The 25447-nt window shown below is 37.3% G+C and overlaps 1 long non-coding RNA gene across 1 annotated transcript in view; it reads right to left on the bottom strand.

Annotated features, from left to right (window-relative positions):
* Positions 1-25447, bottom strand: part of LOC124308985 (uncharacterized) — a 372645-nt gene that overhangs the window by 131864 nt on the left and 215334 nt on the right. Inside the window, exon 3 of the long non-coding RNA XR_006909155.1 lies at positions 9364-9373. This is a non-coding gene — a long non-coding RNA (uncharacterized LOC124308985). The remainder of the gene's footprint in view (positions 1-9363; positions 9374-25447) is intronic.

The raw sequence follows: 25447 nt of genomic DNA on the forward strand, positions 1-25447 counted from the left end.
AAACCGACAAATACATTTTTACCCTCGTAGTGAATCACGCCAATCAGACCCGGGCAGACTTGACGACATTTTCTACACGTTAGTTAACTAGAGGATTATCTTGTCCGGACTAGACAATCGGTCCATATCATTCCCCATGTTAGGACCAGGAGTAGATGATATTCTACGATCTCTCCTCACAAAACTCATTTATCACATTTTTGCGGATTCAGATATTCGAGTAACACTTTGTAGAAATACTACAATTATACCGGACGAACGATTACGCGAAGACATGATCGAAGAGTACCACGAGTCACTGATTGGAGGACACCAAAGCGTTACAAAAATTTTCAATAAAATAAGAGAAAAATATTTTTGGCCAAATATGAAAGAGCAAATTCAAAACATCATCAGATCTTGCGGCAGTTACCAGAGGAAAAAACTAGTCAGGATCAAAACAAAATTACCCATGCCAATTACTGACACGCCCACAGAGGCCTTTGACAAAGTAGCCCTAGATTTAGTCGGTCCACCCCTGTTACGAAATCGAATAACCGCTACCTTTCGACCATCCAGTGCAATCTGACCAAGTTCTTAGACGCCATTCCAATTCCCGATGCTACTGCAAAGACGATAGGGACAGTATTCGCTAAAGAATTCATCGCGCGCTATGGATCTCCGCGAACTATACTCACTGACCAGGGACGAAACATCATGAGTACCGCTTTCAAAAAAATATGCAGGCTCTTCAAAATTAAACAACTACGAACAACCGCCAATAGACCGCAATCAAACGGCTCATTAGAAAGAAGTCACCTTGTAATCACCTAATACATCAAACATTACACCAACGCAGGTAAAGATTGGGATGAATTCATACGTTTCGCCATTTCCTGCTATAATACAGCGAAACACGTGAGTAGGCATTATTCACCTCACCAGCTGATCTTCGGCCCGGAAGCTAAACTACCGACAGATGCGATACTAAGCAACACATCCACGCATACATACGATACATTCCTCCTCGATCTAATAGCGAATCTCACAGACATCCGTAAACGCGCCGCGTTGAACCTGAAACAAGCTAAACAGAAAAGTCAAGAACAGTATGACAGAACGATTAACCCACAACGGTCTGAAGTAGGACAAACTGTCTACCGATTGAACGAAACAAGGTCAAAATTCCAAGATCATCCAAAGGCTCGTATGTAATCAAACGCATAATAAATGACGTTAAGACCGAAATATACCTCACGCTAAACAAAACTAAAATAGTCCATCTCAATAAACTGAAAGTGGCACATACATGGAAAATCCCACATTAACCCCTTCAATAGCAAACGTAGTACAAAATAATAACAATTGCACCGGTTACACGGGTGAGGTGACACTGTCCACAACTAGATATTCGACCTCATCTGAAACCCACTTATACATCCCGAACTTCACCCTCGATCTAGACCCGATATACAAAAACCTTATTACAAATCGGCAACTACCATATTGCTACCAAGATCTGCTGTTGCGCTACCAAACAGACATAAATAAAATAAAAATACACAAGTAAGGTGAGAGCCCATATATGCTTGTGTACACTACCGCATTAAAATAATTGTAATTGCGGTTTTATACCCTTAGTTCAGCCTAAAATATACCTACACTTATAACCGATATCATTGTACGAATAGGTCAAACTCTGTATCTCATAAAAAAAAAAAAAAATAGTTATACTTACGACCCAGCAAATCAAAGAAAACATTGTTGATTCATCCTAAGTATACTAACCCGCTCCCACGCGCATTAACCCTAGGCAGCTAGCTTTAAACAATATTTTGTAACCATACTATTATAAATATATGCCTTACGCTCATACGCAACCCAGAATCTGAATCATACTATCTCAAACATAAACTTACTATTACAAACACTTATCATCAAATATCCAACTAATGTTACTGAACGCTTCAATTTGTATTCAAACTACATTCATACTGCGACTACATACTTGTAAACACACACCAATTATTAGTTTCATACATACCGACAGCATATCATGGTCAGATTATAAATACCATACACTACCTACAATAAGTAAAATTGTAAAACTTATTTTAAGCACATAATTTGAAATGATGTTTCACTACTGTTATATGACATTTCCACCTTCTTGCTTTGCATATTCAGGACCGTATCTACCGTTATACTCCCTCTGACGGGGGGGGGGGGGGGGGGTGTTACGTCCAGCATACCACTTCTCTGTATTTTTCCTATTCGTTAACTTTCCCACCGTCCTTGTATGAATCTCATGGTCTCTGTCCTGTCCTCTTATCTCTAACTAGTGTCACGCTATTCACTATCGCGCTTACTCATCTAATTCCATTCCCTTCCTTCAGCATCTTCACACCTTTTCTGCACCCCGTACGTTTCAAGTCTCTAGCGACACTCCTATTCTAACTCTCGGCAACTTCACATCTAGACTATCAGCTTCTTCGAAATAAATATATAAGTAATATCTCAAACAACCCTACGTTATCCAACCATCATCCTGATTTCCGGTTGACCTGGAACGTAAAAGCGAAGCCAACCAGTTTACTCCTACCGCTCAGGAGTAAACTCAGTTTGACGTATTGCAGCGTACCGGTTACCCGAGCATACACGTAACTGAGTACACGCATGATCGAACCACATGGAAGGACCAACCAACGTCAGCGGAATAATCACTATGCACGACGAGGTGACAATACCGAGGAATTAAACCGACTATATAAGGACCACACTGAGCAGCAATGATCAGCAGTGTTCAGGCGGAGAGCTGACCTGACTCGTAGATAGTCGTTAGGAGCAGTGTCGAGCAAAGAGCTGGCCTGACTCAAGGATAGTTGTTAGGAACAGCGGTTAAACAAAGATAAATTCGAGTCAAAAGCTACCAATTTAATCGTACTCAAAAGAAACGTGAGATTCGAAAAACGAAACCCAATCGAGAAAATTCAATAAATTAGGAAAATGGGAAAAGAAGTCGATAGTAGAGAAACAAAGACAGCTTCGCGTTTAATCTTTAGATTATTGGAAAACTAAATTTATTTATATGTTATTTTGTCTTTTATATCCATTTTGTTATCCAAATCAACGTACTGTTATTTTGTAAAATATATTATTATTATTCGTGCATTCGGCACTTATGAACTATGTACGCGGTTGTTTCCTTATCCGAAAAATTAGGGAGTAATCTTGTATCATTTAGAGATTCAGCGACGGTAACACAACCACACACTTGGCATCGTTATAAACCATGACTTTAGTCGTGTAATTGTGAATCCCGAGCCTGATTGACAGCCACGGCAATCCACCCTGGACTGTAGAGACTATCAATAAAATAAAGAACAGGCACGGCGAGCACGAGAATTTCAAACCCTGCATCGCTAGAGGGACCACGGCAACGGCATTAGCACCTGAGACTGTGGAATAGGTCAAAACACAAACGACGGCTGTAGTTCAGCCTTAGTTGTTAAAAAAAAGCGGCGAAGGTAACCCCTAAGCATATCAAGGATAAATTGAAGCAGCAAATGATTTTTTTTGAATAGGCAATACCTATCTTTCTTATCCCTAGTCCCTTGAAATAGCCCGAATTTAATAAATAAACTCACTATTAACATCTTTCTGCAAAGAACTCACAACCGATGCACTTTCCATGAGCGAAACAGCTCTCGAGAAAGCCAGCGAACGTTACAGTATACTTAATAAAATCCGATCCTTTTATTTATTAGTTATGCTTGTAATTAAGGAGTTATACGCAGTCAGTGTATTTCAAAAATCGATTTTTTTTAATTGCATTTTTATAATAGACGTATTATATATTCCAGTATAGACGGAAGATTTCATGTCGATCCAACAAATTTTCTCGAAGTTACGCGCACATTTACAAAAACGACCCAGAGTGTTTGAAAATGCTTTTGAAACTTTGAACGCGTTTTTCTCGAAGTTAATTTTTAAAGTCGATGGACATCATTTCTCGGAAATGGCTGAACCGATGAATCACAAATTTTTACACGACCTTCATGAATATATTTTTGAGTCCTGAATCGAAGTTTTTTGCTCGCCGATAGATATTTTCAATTTTATAAATAAATGAAGGTAAAAATTTGTATGGAAAGTCGTTTTTTTTAAGGAGAAGAAGAAGAAGAAAAGCCGTTTAGCTAAAAATTGATATTCTGCTTATTCCTTCCATTAAAGAAGGATAATACCTTATATCAACTGAATATTTTTTGTTTTTTCATTTCCGATGATCCAGCCCAAAGATATCTTGCTCACCGCAAGACGCTTTTTTTTATCAGTGGCCCTAGAGATCGGCTATGGAGCTTTAAAAGTCATTATATTTACAAATAAAAAATGTCAGAATAAAGTTCAATTTACTCTAATATGTATATAAATTTTTATGTTAATAATTTGAAATGTCTCTTCATGAAAAATCTTTGAAAAATTGCTTTTTTTCGGCCTCCTGACTGCGCTGCGCACTGCCTGTCCCACCTTCACTTTCTTGTAATATGTGCGCGTTTGTATATTTATGTATATTGAGTATCAAGGACCACGTGGTATACTTAACTTTATTTTTTTTTTGAAACATTCTTTGAAATAAATAATAATAAAAGTCAAAAGACGATATGATTTGAATTAAATGAAAGATCTAAAGGACCTGAATTCAAATTTCCAACCTGTCAAGAAGGACCTGAATGGTAGCTCGCAAAAATTGTAAGACGGGTCACATTGCTCAGGAGCTGAATTGGCGAGTTGAGGTTTGAACTTGGTCCGGTTACACCTGGGCAAGGTTTTATGCAGTTTTCCTGGTTTCTTGTGTGAATGCGGGTGTTTCTAGTGAACATCATAAGACGGCTGCAGCCGCATTAACCCCTTGCTCCGCACATGCATTTATGCCACCGAGAGACATGCCCTATCGGTCGTGGTGGGTGTGATAATTGATAACATCATAATATATCATACATAAAAAATATAAATATAAAATAAAATATCGGGTGATGTATACATCAGAAAGCGATAATTAATTGGATTTTATATACAAAGCGTAACGAGCTTCGCTTCTATCGTGTGTCCCACATAATCTAAATTTTTTTTTTTAACCCACAGTGTAAGTATTTCTCGAGTTACACGTGATCGAAATTAAAACAATAGAAATAATAAACAATAAAATAGTCGCACACAGTGAGCTATAGACGCTGATATTTCCGAATCTATTTATTGTAGAGGATCAGGATGGATCAGATTTTGCAGCTAATCAAATTTTGCTTCAGAATATGTTTATTAATCACACTATTCTTCAAATCAAACCCGTACTTTCATTGGTGTGAATATTTAATCAGATTTTTCACTACGATCAGCTCGACTTGAAATTATAAAAAAATACCAGATTATTACTCGTCCAATTTACAAAAAAAAAACCTAAAATTTTTATGATAGAGTGACTTGGAGTGCAGTTTAAAAAAATAAGGAGACCGAATTTGTATTTTGTTGAAACTTTATACCAGAACTGTAGTTTTGTCAGATTTTTGTCATTGAAACTGATCAGTTCAATATTTTGCCATCGTGAACATTCCACGCGATTTGAGAAAATTTATGTGTAATCCGACAGGCTTATCGTTTCGTTAGGAGTAAGCCTTCTTAGAGCCATCAACAATAATTTTTTGTTTTGATACATTTTTACTGAAACAAGCAGAGAATTGGCATGTAACAATTAATTTTCGCTAAAGCGATTCGTAGCACACTGTTGGACCATGCTTTTTTACTACGGTTTGAAAACAAAATAACTGCCGAAACTTTTTCGTTTACCTGCAAGTAAGGCCAAAATTTTGACTTGGATGGATGGGTCCTTTTGTAATGGTAACGGGTCGTCTATAAGACTTGGAGTATTATTTTACTATCAGCAATGCAGAAGTGAGCAACGTTTTCTGTTTACTGTATCGTAGTTGTGTGAAAATAATGTAGGGAAATGAATCGCAGAAAATCATGTCGTCAACGTCAAATGACACGAGCGGATAAAGTGAATAATATGAGACGCAAAGACTAACCCGAAAAAGAAAACATCCTGTGAATCGTTATGAATCCGAAACGGACTCTGTTCGCGTGAGTGCTTCGACGGAAAAACTACGTAGTTCAGCTGATTTAAAACTAAGCATAAACTTTGATATCGATTCTGTTTTTCTAAATTACGTCATCCTGTGTTCGTATATTAATGATTACGTGAGATGCAAGCAGTTCGGAAAAACAATAACAACCATAAAAACCTTTACTCATGGCGTCGGATTTGAGCTGAAAATAGAGTGTCCTTCCTGAGAGCCTTGAATTGTTTTCTCATACTCATATATTTACAACGCGTACGAAATACTTACCAGGGTCGCTTTTGCTATGCAAATGACAGGGATCGGACTAAAAGGCATGCAAGGATTTTGTCGAATTATGCATCTAGCGTAATTAGTTTCACAGACGGTGTATGCCGCGATTGTATAAAATATTTTGACTGCTCTGAAGCAATCTGAATTCAGTAAAGAAGAAGAAATGATTGCAGAAGCAACAAATGAAACAAATGCGGGATTAACCGTCTCAGACGATGGCACATGGCGCAAGCGGGGCTTAAATTCATCGACGGGAGTATGTAGTGTTATTAGACATTACACTAGCAAAGTACTTGATGCAAATATACAGTGCAAATATTGCAATTTCTGTGAATTCTGAAAAAATCAAGAAAATACTGCTGACAAGGAAACAAGCAGTTTTGCCCGAGGTGTGCAAAAACATGTATCCCCTACTTTTTTCTGCTGTTTCAAATGCAATTAATTTGATTAAAATCCGAACGACAGTTTCTTAGTTATAAAAATTGTTGAACTTTCAACCCCTATGATTTTCGACCATTCAACCCCGTCGTAACCGGCCAAAATGCATTTTTGATAATTCGTCAGAGGAATTATTCTCCAATTAGTTTCATTCAAATATCTCAACTGGAAGTATGCGAAACTATGAAACAACTAGTCAGAATGCCCAACTTTGGGGGCTGATTTCACCCCTTTGAACCGTTTTTCCGACGATGAAAAAAATACGCCTCGCTTATATTTCGATGAAGAATGAAATATCTTCAAATGGTCGAAATGGGAGGGGGGGGGGGGGAGGGACACCTCAGGCAGTTTCTTCGTGAGTGTAAGGGCTGGGCTAATCGTCATAAACATATTCGTATTTTGTAACAGTCGAATAAGCCCGCCTTAATCATAACAAGATTTGAATGTCGGTGGATGTACAGGCTTGACCGTCGTAGCTAGGTCTATAAGTTTCGTCCTCGCCATTCCTCGCTCTCACTTCCTCGATGACGACCGAACCGGTGACACGTGTAAAAGGAAAAAAGAAATATAATCTATCGATATATGTAAAAGTGGAGTGAGCTCTTCGAATAATAAATGTTTGTACCGTAGTCACCAGTATATCAAATTTAAACAAGCACCTGAGTTATTAAAAAAGAGAAACATATCTAATCAGTAAACGACGAAAAGGCAATAAGGGAAATTGAATAAATTAACGGACTAAACTGGACAAACACGAGGATAAAATCATACTAGGATCGCTATTGATAAGTTTACATTACACACCTATTTATATTCTTTTTACACATATTATATACATTTTATACAAATAATCACGATTTTACCATATACAGAATAAGAAATAATATTTTAAACGATTTTATCAGCCAGTTATACATTCTGTTTTCATCTTTTTTCTTGTTCTTTTATTAAACGTTGGCACGGTGATACGGCAAGTGTGATGAACAAAATTATTTATTATTTTAATTTATTTATTATATTGTAACGGAAAAAGGGCATTCCGTTACAATATAAACCACCAGGGCTTTTCCAGCAAAATGAAGGTTGATCCAATCTTTGAAATAATCAAAAGATCAATGGAAAAATACGTAATCAAATATACCAAATCCATAGACGATAAAGATTCCAGAACTTATAAGGGCATCATTGACAGAGCATCATATAAAGATACGGAAATGACCAAGAAAGAGTCTGTTGGACACGTCAAGAAAAGAATGGGCATGAGGTTCAGAAATGAATAGAAAAATACAATATGACTTGGAAGAAGAGGTAAATTGACGGTAATTGACAACCTCACTGACAAACTCACAATTTATTACGGTCTCGCGGTAAAATGAAATATTGATTTTGTGGAGAAAATGAAAAAAGCGATTATGGTTATATTTTTTTATATGTCCAATAACCACAGCAAGACGATTGTCCACCAGGAATCAATTCACGATGTACTTGAAAGCGAGCTGAAGCCACTAATAAATTTAACAGTTACCACATGAGCTTCCTCTTCATCCAGATGTTACCAAATCTATAGAGCGAATTTTTAGCAACCTAAACTCTGAAAACTTATTACTATGCTACGTTTGAAGAAATACTAAAAATTCAAAGGCCAGATTCAATAACGTTTTTTCGCGGATAGCACCCAAAATTTACCACAGGGATTCAAGCGTAATTTTAACTCTCGGGCGAAATCATTTCTCCAAGTTACAGATGCATTAGACATCAAAGTAGGAAAGAACGCTGATCGGTATGGCGAGAAGAAGACGAACGCGTACGTAGCGTCGAAATTTTATCCCGCAACGCAACCCGTAAAGAAAGGAGGATTCAGCTAGAGCAGTCACGGGATCGCTGCTGAGGATGCTGCCAGTGCTGCGTAGGACTTACTGTAAGCCCCGGGAACCGCTGATTAAAGGTGAGGTGGAAAAAATATTCCTATATTTATGATATCGTTACTATGAATTTTTTTTTAAAGTCGATTATTGTAATTTTTTTCCATTGACAAAAATTGATTTTTTCAAAAAAATACCCCAAGTTTGGAGCATCAAAAAACTTGTGTGTGAATTTTGTTCTGATATTTGAGAAATTGTAAGAATTATGGCTGATTTACCCGGAGCGACCGAGTTGCCAAGCAGATCATTTCTTCGTCAAACTCGGTAATCTCGAAACATACTTTTCGAAAACTGTTCCTAAAATATTTCTGAAACGGCTCGATCGATTTTCACAAATCTTAGACATAATATTTTTTATGTGAGTAAGAAGTTTCTTCTCTACATGCACGATGTATAAGGAGACTCTAGTGTGTAGATGTTGTGTTTACCCTTTTTGAATCCTTGCTTCCGATGAGAAGCCCGTAAGACAAGCAATGCCGTCTATTGAATGATATGCGGATGTGCAAATCATTTATCTACGAGAGAATATTTGTTGAAACAATGTAAAATCGAAAAATTGGTGATTTCGAAAAATTAACGACGGGGCCAGGAATCGAACCTGGCATCTAGAGATGCTTGACCGGAGCCTTACTCCACTAGACCACCTAGCCACTCTGACTCTGTTGTCGTTAATATCTCTCATCGTCATCTCAGGCGGCAGGGCGGTCTAGTGGAGTAAGGCTCCGGTCAAGCATCTCTAGACGCCAGGTTCGATTCCTGGCTCCGCCGTTAATTTTTCGAAATCACCAATTGTTCGAATTTACATTCTTTCATAATATTTTTTAGGTAGATTTTCTATTCCGCAGCGTATGATTATTTTTACTTGACTAGCATTTTTTTATCAAGCCAAAAGCGTCAAAAATTGAGGATAAGAAATAAATTAGAAATGAATTTAAGCTCAATCAAGCACTATTTCGCAAAACAAAACCTTTATTCGAAACTTATGCAATGTACAACATTTTATACGTTATATTTTGAGACTGTTTGAAATTTATGTTTCAAATAGAGCGCCCGCAGGGAATCCGAGCACCACAGACCATGCCGGCGAGGCATATGTTTTACATAGTAGGGTTAGATAGCAGGGCTCCCAAAGAATATGTATTCATTAAAAAAATTGTGCACATACTTAAATATACGTATTTTCGAATGAAATAAGCCTTGGTAAAATCGTATAAATAGTTTTTCAGACAAAAGTTCCCAAACAATTTCCACTTTTTTCATCGTATACTGGTATGTGCCCTCTTAACCCTTATGTGCGCAGCCAACTTCTCCTACGTTGATGTGCACACGGGGTACCCGGGTACCCATCTCCAGTTTTAATTACATTTTGAGTTCAGATGTGAACAGAATCATTATTAATCGATTTACTTCATTGGGTAAACATAATTAAAAAGTGATTAAGCTATATTTACGTTTAAAAGTAGTGTGTAGTTGCCTCGAAGAGAGATCGGAGGTGGGGATCTCGAGCGCTCCACAGCAAATTATTGGATTTATCGAGCAGCAGATGTTACAAATGTTTGTGGAAGTTGTAGTTAGATAGCGTCCCCCCTTTCCAAGTTTACAAGGACCCAGCAATGACGCATTTGCTCAGTAACGAACATTTATTAACATTAACATTGATTTACAGATGAATATAACAAAGTTTTCACTACTGGGTACCCGAGTATCCTGGGTGCCCACTGGCACTAACCGTACTTCAAGTTAATTTTTTTATTGCAAAGAATCATTTTTTTCGAAATATAGCTATGAGCATCTCTTCGTGAAGAGTTGAACTTCCTAGAATCGAAGGCTCAGATTCTCAGCGAAAAAAAAATTTTCAAAAAACTAAAAGCAAAAATGTGACGAGGTGGGTACCCGGGTGCGCACATAAGGGTTAAAGGAAGTGATATTCAAATAACACATTTTTTAAAAGGCAATTCCAATAGCTTCAAAATAAGGTCTAGTCTGACCCTACACGATGAATAGTACTGCACATACAAGAATTCGAAGATCATCATGCATGACTGTTTTGCCACTCCGTCTAGTTTAATTTTTTTTATTTGTTCAAATTTCTCCTCGTATGATTCCAAAAATTGTGACACTAAAATTCAAAAAATGTTAGAAGAATGCTTTGAGGGCAAAGACAACATTTTCACAAATACTTGTGATAAATATCCCTGGTCAAGAGAGGCCAAATGTCCCTGTTTCAAAATTTTCAGACTATCCAATCAGAAATGTTTCTTAAGTCATAAAAACATGTGCCCAGCGGTTCATAACTTGGTAACCCAAATACTAAATAAAAAAAAGTATGACTATATTACCATAAAACTTTTTGTGTAAATTAATTTGGGCGCAATGGGCCACTCCAGAGATTACAAGAAAAAATATTAATAACAGATTAGAATTGTTACATTTCGGAAGTAAATGAATGTAACAAATTTTATTAATGTAATTTCATTGCTTCAGGTGCATGTTACCCCACAAATCATTTCAGATTTTTTTGAGTGGTGTGCCACGTCAGAACGACGATTATTGCGACTTTCTTGCTACTCTTTTACTATTTTCGAACATGTTTTGGAAAAAAGTTATCTAAATAGCTATGGAATATTAAGATTTGCCTTCTAAATATTACTATACTTGATATCCAGCCGCGCCACCTTGCATATGAGAGAGAGTGCTTTGAGCTTTGAGTCTTATTTTAGAGCTAAAAATAATAAGTCGGACCGATTTTTTATTTTCTTTTTTTAATTCGTAAACAAGTTAAAGTCAGATTTTTCAAAAAAAAATATAATACTGCTGATGATTATGATGCTAATACATGCGATTGAAACAATGTTTTATTCTTGTACCTACGAAAGTCGTTCGTGACTACATATCATTACGGAATATGTTACTAATGGCAATTAGCAGTCACTGTTTTGGATAAGTATGTGAAAGAAATTGTGTTATGCTCTTATCGATTATTGAGTTACGAATCGCTACCCAATTTTTTTTTTTACTACCCAAGAAATATTTCTGAACGGTTAGTTTAAAAGTCCTGATGCAGCATTTGACCCCTCTTAACCAGGGATACCATTTGACCCAAAAGTACGTGTTTCGATGTGGGATGACATCTATTTAGCATTAGTGAACCTTAGAAATGCATATATATATATATATATAAAATAAAATATAAAAACTTTTTTGGCTCCCTATGCACGAGAAAGATGAGTAAATTATCAATTTTTGAGTGTCAAGTGCCGACACTTTACGCACGGACGTATAAAAGTTCGCCTTCACTCAGAAATCGGTACAATACAAACGAACTTTTTTGACAGGGGTCGAAATATATTGTATTCAACTCGGACGTGAAACTTTCGCACTTCTGTGATCGTTGAATCTGTTTTGTATCCTCTCACCACCAATCCGATAGAACTCTTCACTCAACATTAGCCCAACGCTGTCCAGATCGGTCAAAAGTAGCGCGATATTATTAAATAAAGATCCATTGTTATTTCATACGAATCGCAGATTCTCTACATTCTCAAATGAATTGTTTTTATCATTGATCTGCGATAGAGTTCACGATTTACCTTGGATTCAACGTTTAATCATGTTATAAAAAAGTTAATTTCGATAAAATTGAATTTAAGACTACTTTCTGACAGTGAGCTCTCCTTATGCAGTACTTCTATCGTATAGGCTGCTATTGTAACAGTAGAGTGTGAATGAAACAGAATATGGCAAGCTATCTGCAAAAGTAAAAAGCGTATTTACTTATCATCCGGTAGTTTATTTTTATGTGCTCGGACCACAATGATGGATGATGGGAAAACCGGAGATAAACAGTGTTTCAGATTACCAAAGATAACGAATTCAAAGATTTTCTGTGAAATCTTCTGGCAAAGTTTAATTTTATTGTACATGAAGCATTCTACGGGGTATCGATGGATAACAGAAATGATTATTTCAGTTTTGCCTTAGTTTTTTATACGGGATTACAGGTTGGAAATGAGAGGATAATTTTTTTTTGAATTTCTCACACCCTATGTAAGACATGAATCAATTCGAAATTGTCCGAAGCACCCAGTTCCTACATTCTGAACACGTTCAGCAAAATGTAGTAAGATATAGCAAAATGTTTGAGCCCTTGTTGAAAATCGAGTTTTTATTGCAGCAAAAAATGTCACTTCACATAATATTTATAAATATTTACATCTGATGACCGTTTGATGTCGCAATACATTCTTTCGGAATTATTTTGTTATTTCGTCTCTTTACACCGAAACTTTGAAATTTCAGGAATGTGCTTTCTTCCAACTCACAAACGAAGGGATTTTTTGTTCATTTTCATAACCCAATTTATTTTAATTTTGATTGTTTTTTGTTCAATCGTCAACTCTAACATCAAGACAGTTAATGTCGTAGACGCTTCATTTTCAAAAAAAGGCTTAAGAATTTTGTTGTATGTTATTAAGTTTTGGCAAATTGTTCACGAACTGAAAAAATGGGCACTTTAGAAATATCAAATTCATTTATTTCTCAGATAGAGGTAGATAAAAGCTTTTGAACAAAATGAGGCTCCATTTCTCGACCAGTACTTTCACATAAACATTTTGGAGCAAATCTGAAGTCTGAAATTAAGATCTTATTCTCGTTTCAGATTGACACCTCGTAAAATGCTTCATCTATTCCGGAGTTCGATATATTATTATAATTATTTACTCTTGACTGCACTCCAGAATCCAAAATTCTTTCAGTCGAACACTTTGAATGCAATCACTAATTTCTGACAAGGAGTCGCTAGGTCGAAGTTCGCTAAGGAGCAAGAGTTTAGTATTCACGACTCAAAAATAGTTGTGTCGAAAGATGTGAAATAATCACATCGATCCCTTTTGAGGTATATTAAACAGAAAAGCCAACGATTCAACAAATACTGTTTCATCGAGTTCACGCATGGGTCAAGCTAAGCGAAACTAGTCTTTCTAAATATTGCTGTTACGAACTTACTTGTGCTATCCTCGCCACCACTGGATTCAGCATCTAAATATTCCCTGTGAGAGTCAGTTGAAATCCTGGTTTTTAACTTATCTTTTCGTCTATGCATTTCCCTCAGCCAAGTAATAACTGTCAATCCCGTGCCTTTAACCTCAGATGGTCTTGCGCTTTCTTCAAGTTGTTGACACTGAATAATGTAGAATATCAAAAACAAATGACAAAAAAAAAAAAAAATGAATTGACAAGTATACCGAGTGGTTTTTTTATTCAGAACCAATTTTAATTTTCAAGAGGCGCACTATTGCAGATTCCCAATTCAGGAGTATATGGGTATGTCATACTCGTGTGTCTTTAATCATTTATATCTTACGGTTGAATTAATCGATTTAAACGTTTGTTTTTTCAATCGGAAGCTCAGACGGTGTAAAAAAACGTATTGTTTGTGGAATGATTCGAAAAAAAAGTATTCTTGATGTAACAGAAAGAATAAAAAAGAATTTATTAAAAATGGTCAAAATACCATTTCACCCCTGGGTATCCCATACCCAGTGCACCACTTGATGGTTAAGTACAAATCATACTTTCTTAATTACTAAGGCTTATCGCAACGCATCCGAGCTCAACTTTCTCCAGGTCTTCCAAGCTCGATTCGCGAATTCGAACACTCCCCTTTCAACAATTCGCGACCTACACGAGCGGTGACACTTAAACCGCATATCGTGGCTCGGCCCGGTACAGCGGAATTTTGGCTGTGTGCAATCCCCAAACCGCGAGAAACGCGACTCGATAGTGTAACTCTACTCGGCTTTCTCAATGATCCAAAAATGCACTCAACTAATTAACGCGCAACTCAAGCTACGGTCACCAAGCAAAAGTATCGGCCAAAGAATTTCGAGTACTTCGATAACGCAAATCGTCGATGGCTATCCGTTTCTCGGCAAGCCGTTATTTAATGACTCCCGAAATTCTTTCGCGAGAATATCAACAGCGCTTATCGGTCCACGTCCACACAAAAAAGTTGTCCACTCCCTCGTGCTTCACTACAGCCATCCTCGCCACGAACTCTTCACAAAGGAGAAAATAAGAATACAACTTGAACTACTCGACCTCGCAATCACACCGTCCGCCTTGCTTAATCGCCAGAACTAGAGTGCTTTCTAAATTGACCACCGGCCACAACGTCGAACTCGATACGCTACTTCCTTCGTGACGTTATACCCGCAAGAATACGCAACAATCGATTCGTCATCGATTTCGTTGATTGCGAAACTTGGCGCGCAACTGCCCTCACGGAAAAAAACCCTCAATTTTCGGGGGTAAGCCTCAAAATTTAGGGGTTGACCCTGAAAGTTGAGGATAAACCCCTAAATTTAGGGGTTTACCCGCAAAAATTGAAGGTAAATCATCATTAATAAAAGGTTTACCTCCAACAGTTGGAGATTAACCCTCAACAATTGAAGATTTTTTCACAAGAGTTGAAGGTGAACCCTAAACGTTGAAGGTAAAGCCTCAACGTTGAAGGTACACCTCCAACGTTGAAGGTAAACCCTTAACGATAAAAGTTAATTCCTAACAATTGAAGGTTCAATCCCCAAGACATGAAGGTGAAGGTACACCTTCAACGATGAGGGTAATTCATATCCCCAAAATTTAACTGATGGTAAATGTGACGGTGAACTATCAACATTGCGGGGATTGTCCCCTGCAACCCCAAGGGATACACCTAACTCTTCTTGAGGGTAAACTCGAAAATTTGGGTGTCAACGCGAAAATATAATATGTAAAAGATTGGTGGTGAACCCTTGATTCCATTGCAGGGTAACATAACCCGTGAAATTTCCAAGGTAATTCTTATGATATTCGTTGAAGTTCTATTATTCCGAATAACATCTGAAACGATCTATCTATATACTATTTATAGCAAAACCAAAGATTCAATTTGAATTTAACTTTCCAGCAGCTCGCTGCAATTAGGCCATCGCATCATATAGTATAAGGATCACTACTGATGTTTTATTTTACTTATCCTGCATGACATTATGCAACGCTCCAAAAGAATACTACTTAGTTTTTTCAGGGCTGAAATTAGAAATCATAAACTACACTATATATGGGGATTCCCACGTCAACTCGGTGAATCAAAAACATTGACCCTCTTCGATTTTCTGAGTGATTTTTTATATGATCTTTGAAATTATCTGAAAATTATCGAATCTGAATATTTTATATATTTTATATATTTTCATATAGTGTATGTACATTGTACATGTACGCATACATCTTCATTATAATATAATAATGGATGGAATGCATTGGGTATAGATAATTCTTCATGGCTATATGAATTATACATACGTACATTAAATTTTATTTACGATTATTTTTCTGCGTGGGGATACATTATACCCTCCTTCTATATTAAACACGAATTCGTATAGATATACAAGAATTTAATAATGTTAATATATAATTTTCGTGACATTCAATGATCAAAATGAATATCCAAATGCATGTACAATATATGAATATGATTGCCTCAAGATATCAAATGAGAAATAACCAGACAACTTCTTGATTAGTCAGTTTCTATTGTATTTACTAATGGTGTGCAATGCACTTTTGTAATACCGTTACATCTATTGTCCCAATAAAATGACATAATAAGCTCTTAACTCGAGAATTCTTTCAAAGTGAATCCTCGATTGGGAGGTTCACCCTCAACTTGGAGGTAAACCCTTGACTTGGGAGTAAATCCTCGACTTGGGAGTAAACCCTCGACTTGGGAGTAAACCTTCGACTTCGAGGTTAATTCTAAATTAAGGGGTACGAATTTACCCCTTGGAGGTTGAGGGTTATTTTGGGGGTAAAATTGGGTTTTTTTTCCATAAGGGTGTCGTCGCATCGCGGTGCAGAACTTTAATGCTAGATCGCGACGTCGTCCGCCACGCAGTTCTACGGTATCCCCAGTGGATTGGGGTGGTGTTCCCTCGTCGCTAGGTAGTCTCTCGCAGATTTCTCGGTCAGGTGTTGGCGGGGTGAGCGAGGGAGGCTGCGGCGCGCCGGCCGCCAGCGGGAATCGCGTCCGCCTTAGATTCCCGCGACGCAGGGATCTTCGTTGACTCCCCTTCACAGCCACGACATCCTTCCCTCGAAATCATCGCCAGTTCGCCACTCCGCAATCTCCTCGAAGTTGTGGTTGCCCTCTTGCCTGGTGCCGTTCGATAACTACTTCGGTATCGGGAACCCCTTAAGTTTGGTTCCGCCTAGGGTTCAGGGAGCCCCTTGTAACGGGCATCAAAAATGCCACGTTACAAGGCAAAACCAAAAGTATTGAACAAACAATACAAGCTCCAATAGGCAAAAGTTTAGTCATGAAAGATGAAAACATATCTTTAAAGAAACGACATGCGTACTATGGGCAGGTGCAATTAGGTATGGCTGTGCTTAATGTAAAAAAAACGTATTTCTTATTTATTCTTCAATTGAAAAGACTCCATTTATACTTCCTGTTGCTTTCGATGAAGTTTTTGTCAAGAAAATGCTCATATCATTGAAGACGGCTTATTATCAAAAGATACTACATTTTATGAGTGGAATGAAAGAAGATTCTCAAGAATGTCGTTGATTTAATCTTGAAAAAAAATGCTAGAAGAGAAAACTAGAGTTAATTATGCTGAAAAGTTTATTATCATAAATGAATATTTAAAGATTACTTTTAATCCAAAATATAATAATTGGTTGTGATTATGATATTTATGATTGTTATAAAAAACATATTTTTATACCTAATTTCATCAAGATTCAATTATGGGAGCTTTCCAGTGTGAAATTTTCAAAAAATCGATTTTTTTTTCTTTTGCTTTATCGAATAGTATACACTCTTCCGAATATTCCCTGAAATTTTCATGCCGAAATTCAGATTATTTCGGGTACTGTAAAGCATTTCTTGGAAGAAGGCAACGGAGCGCTACAGCTGCCGCGTCGGCCGTTTGCCCGTGCGACCGTTATTTCTATTGTCTCGTTCCTACCTGCACGTACATGAACTTGGCTCGCCAATTGTCGAAAATGTGAATTCGGACTATTGCATAATTTGCCGTTAATTAGCCGTTAATTAGTCGCGCGACTTATTTTTTTGTCGCACTCAATTTTCAAACAAAAAAGCGGATGGCGTTCTGATTTTTCAAGAATTTAGCCCGGCAACTACCAAAATAACGCACAGCGAGCATCATGAGTGATTCTGATTAGGTTGATAATTTGCCGCAAATAAGCCGCAAATTAGTCGTCGAACTTTTGTTTTTGTCGCACGCAATTTTCAAAAACAAAAGCGGATGGCGTTCTGATTTTTCAAGAATTTAGCACGCCAACCGCTTTTTTTTTTAAATTGAGTGCGACAAAAACAAAAGTTCAACGACTAATTTGCGGCTTATTTACGGCAAATTATCAACCAAGTCAGAATTACGCATGGTTTGAGACGCATGAATCCGAATGCAACGTCAATCACGAAGGCAGCGCGGGAAAAATGGAAGTCGACGGTATAATCGAAATATTCAAGAGATCAGAAGAATTGCACAACGCGAAATACGGTTTCTATATAGGAGACGGCGATACAAAAACATTCAAGATGTTATCAGAAGCCAAGCCGTACGGTGACGATTTGACGGTAAAAAAAAAGGAATGCGTTTTGCACGTGAAAAAGCGAGTATATAAAAGGGGAAACGAAGCAAGAAAAAGGTTAGTTCAACTAAAAAAGGCCAGAAAGCAAATCGAAGACAAAGCAATGGAGAGTGAACTGAAAAAAAAGGATCTCGTTCGAGTACTCCGAAAACTAAAAAAAGTCAAACAAAAAAAACTGTTGTTGAACCGAAAAGACCGCAATTGACGTTAAAATTATTGACAAATCTCTCCGAATATTATGGCTTGGCAGTTCGTCGAAATTCCAATTCCGTGGAAAGTATGAGGAAAGCCATATGGGCTACATTTCATCACAAAAGCTCAACTGATGAAAATTCTCAGCATGATGGCATGAGTATTGCCCTCCGGGAGAAAATTCGTGGTGCGAATGGCGCAAGGCCGAGGCCACAGGAAAGGAGTACACCCATCCACCAGCACTCGACGAAGACGTACAGCAAGTTTTAAAGCCGATTTACGATGATCTAACAACGGAGGATCTCTTAGAACGATGTACGGGCGCGAACACTCAAAACAATAACGAGAGCTTCAATCACTGTGTGTGGCAACTAGCCCCAAAGCACGTATTCTGCGGCAAGCAGATAGTAGAAATCGCTACGCAGTGTGCTGTGTGCATCTTCAATGAAGGTTACGACCCAATTTTAAAAATTTTGGAGACGATGGGATGCACGATAGGGCCGAGCGCCGCAGATTTCGCCGCTAAGTACAAGAATGCGCGCATCACCCAAGCAAACCGCCGGGCGTCCCTGGATAGCAAAGAAGCGAGGACAGCTCGTCGGACTGAACAATCCATTGAGCACGATCTTTTCGAAGAAGCAGAAGGGATATTGTACGGATCTGGCATCGCTGATTGACTGTAAGTAAACGATTTACCTAAAATTTCCTTACTTGAAACTTTGAACGCGTTTTTCTCGAAACAGCATTTTTCAAAACCGTGTCCAACTTGGAGGGCAGAGTTTTAAAGCTATCGAGTTGAATTTTTTACACAATATTCTTAACGTCATTATTTATCGTGCTACGGAAGCTTTTTTTTCACATCTTCCTATTTTTTTGTAAAAAAAAACTGCCAAAAAAAAATGCTAAAATTGATACTTTTTGTTCAAACCGGCGCCATTTTTGCAAAAAAAAAAAAAAGCCTCCATAGCACGAAAGCCAATTATATACCGATCAATAATCTTTTTGTGTTTTTTGTTTCAGATCAAAATTGTGACCCCCAACGTGGACACCACATCCAAGTGCATTTTCTGCAACAATTATTTCATCATTTTTATAGATATTAATTAATAAATAAATCGATCTTTAAAAAATTGTTTTGTATTCTTCAATACCCAATTAATATACAAAAAAAAACCAGACCGATTAGATTATTTTTTCTTTAAAAAAAAAAATCACGAAAAACAGCGATTTTTCGGGCTGTCACACTGGAAAGCTTCCTTATGAGCATAATATTATAAAGCACATTTCAATTCATTTTGAAAACCATCCCTGAGTAATTATTTACATTTAAAAATTTGATCTACATGTTACTTTCATAAATTTATCGTCGGTTAAACCGGTGAACTCAAATTAACAGTTCCAGAAATTACTGTAAAAATATCTTCCAGTTGTAACGAATTTCTTATATTGGTAGGTTAGGTGTTATAAACGCATAATGGTGAAGTAAATCTTATAGTTATATAAATGGTTATACAGATAAAGTTGACCAGAAATGTTTATGTGAGATGAAATAAAACAAGACAAAAATAAATACTTAAAAACAACTCTTATCTTTCTGAGGCGTCGTACGATAAAAATAAATGTTTGTCTTTTATGTTGAGTCGTCAGTCCTTATATAATATATATTTCGATCAATCTGGTAATTGGTGTCAGAATTTCCTTAAACTTTTCCAACAGGGTTCGAAAGGATTACATAAAACAAATAAATAAATAATTGAAATTCCGTCTCGATGCTTATGTGTTAATTCGAGTTGTCACATTTATAATTGATGTGAATGACTGTGTGGATACTGACCGACTGACTATCCTCGCAGCCTCACGATGATCGACACCACACGTATATGTGTGAATATACACATGTGACGTCCAGATTCTTACACAGTATTGGTACTAATTTCACAGACATAGTTTCACCAACGATTGCAAAGTTTTTAATCCTTTGATTTGACCTCTCAATATGAACCCGAGCCTTAGCAATTGAGAAGTCAAAACCGCTTCGTTCTTAATAAAGTTCTTTGTCTTTCAGGAAAGGTGGTCTTATGAGTTTCCAACCATATCTTGCACATAATTCATCGATCAAAAATACCTAGTTGAAGCTTGGATCGTTCGTCGAACGGTTTTTTAAAAATGGGATTATCGAATTTCTCAGACTTAACCACACATTTGAAGGATAAAAAAATGTGTCAAACATCACAATTCACCCCCAAAAAGAGCCCTATAGAACAAAAAACCACCGCAACCGGACAAATCGTATATCTTCAATCGTGCTAGTGAACCAAGTGAACGTGCCACCTAATATTGATAGGGGGTGTCTGTGGCAACACTAAAAACTATTTCCGAAAGTACGATAATTTACAAAAAATGGGACGGGTACATCCGGTATGAAAAACCTCCGTTCGAGAGCGAAAAAACCATTTTTAACATCGCAACGAGTAATCAAGCCATTCAATATCGACATCAAGATTGTACAGGAATGAGACGAATTCCTGAGAGATCCAAGGAATTAGAGTCATGTACGGATATTCTGAAATCAATACGTTGATTATAATTTTTTTCTTTGTTTATTTTCTTTCCGCCGAGTAATAATTATAATTATACATTATGGTGTTCTTGAAGTATTTGGATGCAGCGTACGGCTGATGCCGTTGCATCGCATACTGTCCACCCTCGCCACGTCCGCGCCAATTCCCCCCACGTCTCCCTTTACCGCCGCTTCCTCCCCATCCTCGACCCCTCCATCCGCCTCGTCCTTTGCCCCTCCATTCTCCTTGTCCGCGGCCCCTCCACAATTTTTCTCTTCTACCTCTGCCTGTGCCCTCTTCTTGTCCTCCAGCGTCATGCCCGAGCTCGCCTTCCTCGAAGCCGCTCACATCACTTTCTTCTGATGAAAAACAATATTGAATGACAAAATAGCTTTTCCAAAGTGATTTACGGTTGATTCACTGATTAAATATTGTTACAAGTTTTAATTAAACGCCAAACAGCCGCAATACACATGCTGGGAAATAAGTTGGAAACACCCAAGTAATTTGTGAGGGGTGGTTAAACGTCAAATATGTTACGTCAGGTCTTTTATAATTTTCGACAAAGAATTCTATGTTGACCCTGGATGTCACCTGAAGGTACAATCTCAAGGTCATTGCAATGGAGTCCCTTTCTATTAAACTAGATGCCCATTATTTTCGCTCCGAAATTAGACAGAGCGAACAATTTCACCTTTACCGACTCCTGAGTGATGAAATAGCTCTAGAAAACAATAATAGGTTGATTTTAAGAATATCTATTTTCGTGAAAATTATATGAGTCAACAGTTTTCAGGCTCCGTCAGGCGGATCTGATCATGATCTGAAACTTGACCTTGAAGTAAAAGTCCACGGTCATTCGAAGATCAACCTAAAGATCTCTGCTATAGTCCTATACGTGGCGCAGACAGTCTCCCGACTAGTTCGGATGGCTCTTCACTGAATAGAACGGGACAGGATGATCGGGCGACGGCCAGCGCCACGTACAGGACGGTAGCAAAGTCAAAAACGGTGACAAACAACAAAAATGAGTTGTCAAAAATTGGGGTTTATATTTTTTTTCAAATAAACCGTCCTTGAAATGATTTTGAGTTTGTGACTCCAGGTTAAATTCAAGGTCGCATCGCATCTCTTATTGAAAATTACGTAAGACCTCACCTTGGTAATTATCTGTCGACCACCCCTAACGATTATTTAGGTGTTCACATATTTTTTCTCTACCCTGTATAAGAGGCCATTCATAAATTACGTCACACAAATTTTATGGGTTTTTTACCCCCCTCCCCGTCCTTGTCGCAGATGGTCACACTTGTGAACCCCCTCCCCCCTGGTGTGACGTTACATATTTTTCAATTTTATATTTAGAAGTAATTAAATTAAAACTGCATTTTTTTCAAATTTTATTTTATTTACATTAAAAATAATCTTTAATTAAATTATCATAAAGTCAAATATTTTAGATAATGGACAAAACAAAAGACCAATTAAAGAACGATAAACGATAAATAATGTTAATAAAAGATACAAACCTTAATCATCTTGTGTCCACAGACCGTAGACCCACTGTGATATATATATATATATATATTGTTACAAAGGGTGAAATCACCCGTTTTGTCCCCTTTTAAATGATCTAGTAGTCATCATAGATAAAAGACGTTTATAAACCTCTTATGTCTTTAAAAAGAATAAGGTTGCTGCGTCAACCGATATTATTGTAAAAACAGTCAGTCTCTAGACTTTAAAAAGAGAGCTTGTGTCCAAATACATCCATTTTCTTTCTTAATATTCCTTGTTCGTGAGACTTCTTTGGCTCGGCGTTCGCTTAAATCGCACAGAGAACCCTTTGTTTCTCTTAGATCTTTCGTAATTTCCCCCCGTTGTTACAATATATATATATTACAACGATAGCTGGCACTCAATCTATCCCTTATGAGTTATTTGAAGTTCGGTAACGAATCCACGGTCGACAGGATACTCGATGTGTCCTTACTCGACTGCCTCTCAATCAGAACTGCCTCTTTCTTCTCACCTTCTTATTCCAAAAAGCTTCACCAGGCTCACCAGCCCGCTCGCCTTTTCCCTCTTTACCTCTACGGGTAGATAACGGTACTTATCCCGCGACCGTGCCTACGTTCGGTGACCAGATGTGTCACCCCGAACCCAATCAACGAATGTCATAAACGACTACCCTTGTGTTTAAATTAACTACTTATTACGGTTATAAAATGTTAAAGCTAGGGTCTTGGGAATTTCCACTCTCAGGGAAAAACCCGACCATTCTTCTCTCTCCGACATATATATATTGTAACGTTCTTGGACGTTACGGAAATAAATATAGATTTGTGAGTTTGATTATCAAGCCAAAATCAAAGGCGTAAATAAATGTCGTGAAAAAGCTTTAATTGCAAGATATGTGTTTCTCGTTTTAAGTCTGAAACAAGACTATTTTTACAATAATATTGGTTGACGCAGCAACCTTATTCTTTTGAAAGACATAAGAGGTTTATAAACGTCTTTTATCTATGATGACTACTAGATCATTAAAAAGGGGGCAAAACGGGTGATTTCACCCTTTGTAACACTACTCCCCCCCGAGGAAAAGAGTCGTCCCGACTCGGGAAAGATAAAACAATTATAAAAGTGATCTAGCAGTCAGTACTCAAAGGTGAGTTGGAGCTGTGGCTCTAAAAATTTAAAGACTCCCTTTTTTACCATCTGGCATTTGCCCACAGTCTCAAGGTAAACCACAGAAAACCTTGAGCAGATACTTGAGCGTTGAATAATTTCAAAAATTTATGTGCCTTGTTTTATAAAGGTAAGTGTTGTTTAGTGTTATGTATCTTCATGAATTTGAAGACATCAGCAACGGTCCAGATCAATGTCAAAAAGAAATCTAATCCTCTTAACGAAGGATTGTCCGAACGAAACAGGTTCGGGTGAAAACATCGAGGCGGGAACCGAAAATTCCGGGACCAAACAGGATAAAGGCGGATTCGCTTTTGAAAATTCACACAGGAAACAGGAAAATAGATGGGTGACTGATCCAAGACTTCTTCAGAAACAGCATACCCTGGAGTTTGGGAGGACAAATATGAGTAGTGGTATAACAATTCAAATTCACTAAGTGAATTTGGGAAAATACACGAACAAAATAAATTGAATATTTATTTAAAAGAAAAGAAACGATCTTATCCGATTTATTTCGGGTCATTCTTTAGAACGAAGGCCACAGTCGTCCTTAGGAATCAGAAAGGTCGGAAGGTAAAAGCTGTTTGGCAAATAATCTGAAAAGTGCTTACAAAAACTCACACTTGAGGTTAATAAAATGTGAAAATCAAGCAGTCGCTCATCGACCTTGAAAAATAATCGTGACTCTACTCACATTTCAAAAGAAACCAAAGCCTATCCGACACAAAACTCGATTCCAAAGAAGAAGTTTCTAGAAAGAAACAAAGAAAGAAACAGATTTCGACAGAAACAAAAGCTCATCATCGACGTCTTCATTTCCCTGACAGGCAATAAAACAGGTTGGGAATGCCCGTCACGCATAACCAAAATATTTCAAAGAAAGAGGTTAACTCCAATGATGATTTTATATAAAAACGTCTGAAACTAGTTCCTCAAACCAGCCTCAGACGAAGAGTTAGATTGAGGATTGAAGATTTTCTTCCCTAACCTCTATATCTCTTGAAGACGATTTATCTTGACCTTGATGATTTGTTGATTATTGTTATTCTTGGATATGAAGGTCACAACTCAAAACACTTTTTTATAGTATTTACGTTTCGGCCCTGACGGGGGCCCTCCTCAGAACAATTTATTTAAACATCTGTCACGAACAAAAATGAAATAATGTACAACTAGGTTTTAACAAAATTAAACATACTGGTATAGATAATATGCAAGGATGTTTAAGCAAGTATAAAAGAGAGGAATTACCTAGTATGGGATGACACTTCCAATTACATCGAATGCGTGTTGGTAATTAATGAATAAATAGAAACAATAAAAACAATAAAAAAAATAAAAAAAAAATAAAAAACAAAAACCGAAACACACTGCGTTCGCGACACGTAGTTCTCAAAAATTCATATTTGTTGTTAATTTTGATAAAATAAAATAAAACACACAGCCGTTATAGGTTGAATCCAGAGCACATTTGCACAAGTGGAACGTCCAGTGTGTAGTGGGGGGAGGTCGATATCGATAGTTATCAGAGCAAACGCAGAGTCAACGGGTTAAAAGGAAACCAAAATTTTGTTAAGGAGGTAAAATCGAG

The sequence above is a fragment of the Neodiprion virginianus genome, chromosome 7 (assembly GCF_021901495.1).
Source record: "Neodiprion virginianus isolate iyNeoVirg1 chromosome 7, iyNeoVirg1.1, whole genome shotgun sequence".
In the NCBI taxonomy this organism is placed as follows: Eukaryota; Metazoa; Arthropoda; class Insecta; order Hymenoptera; family Diprionidae; genus Neodiprion; species Neodiprion virginianus.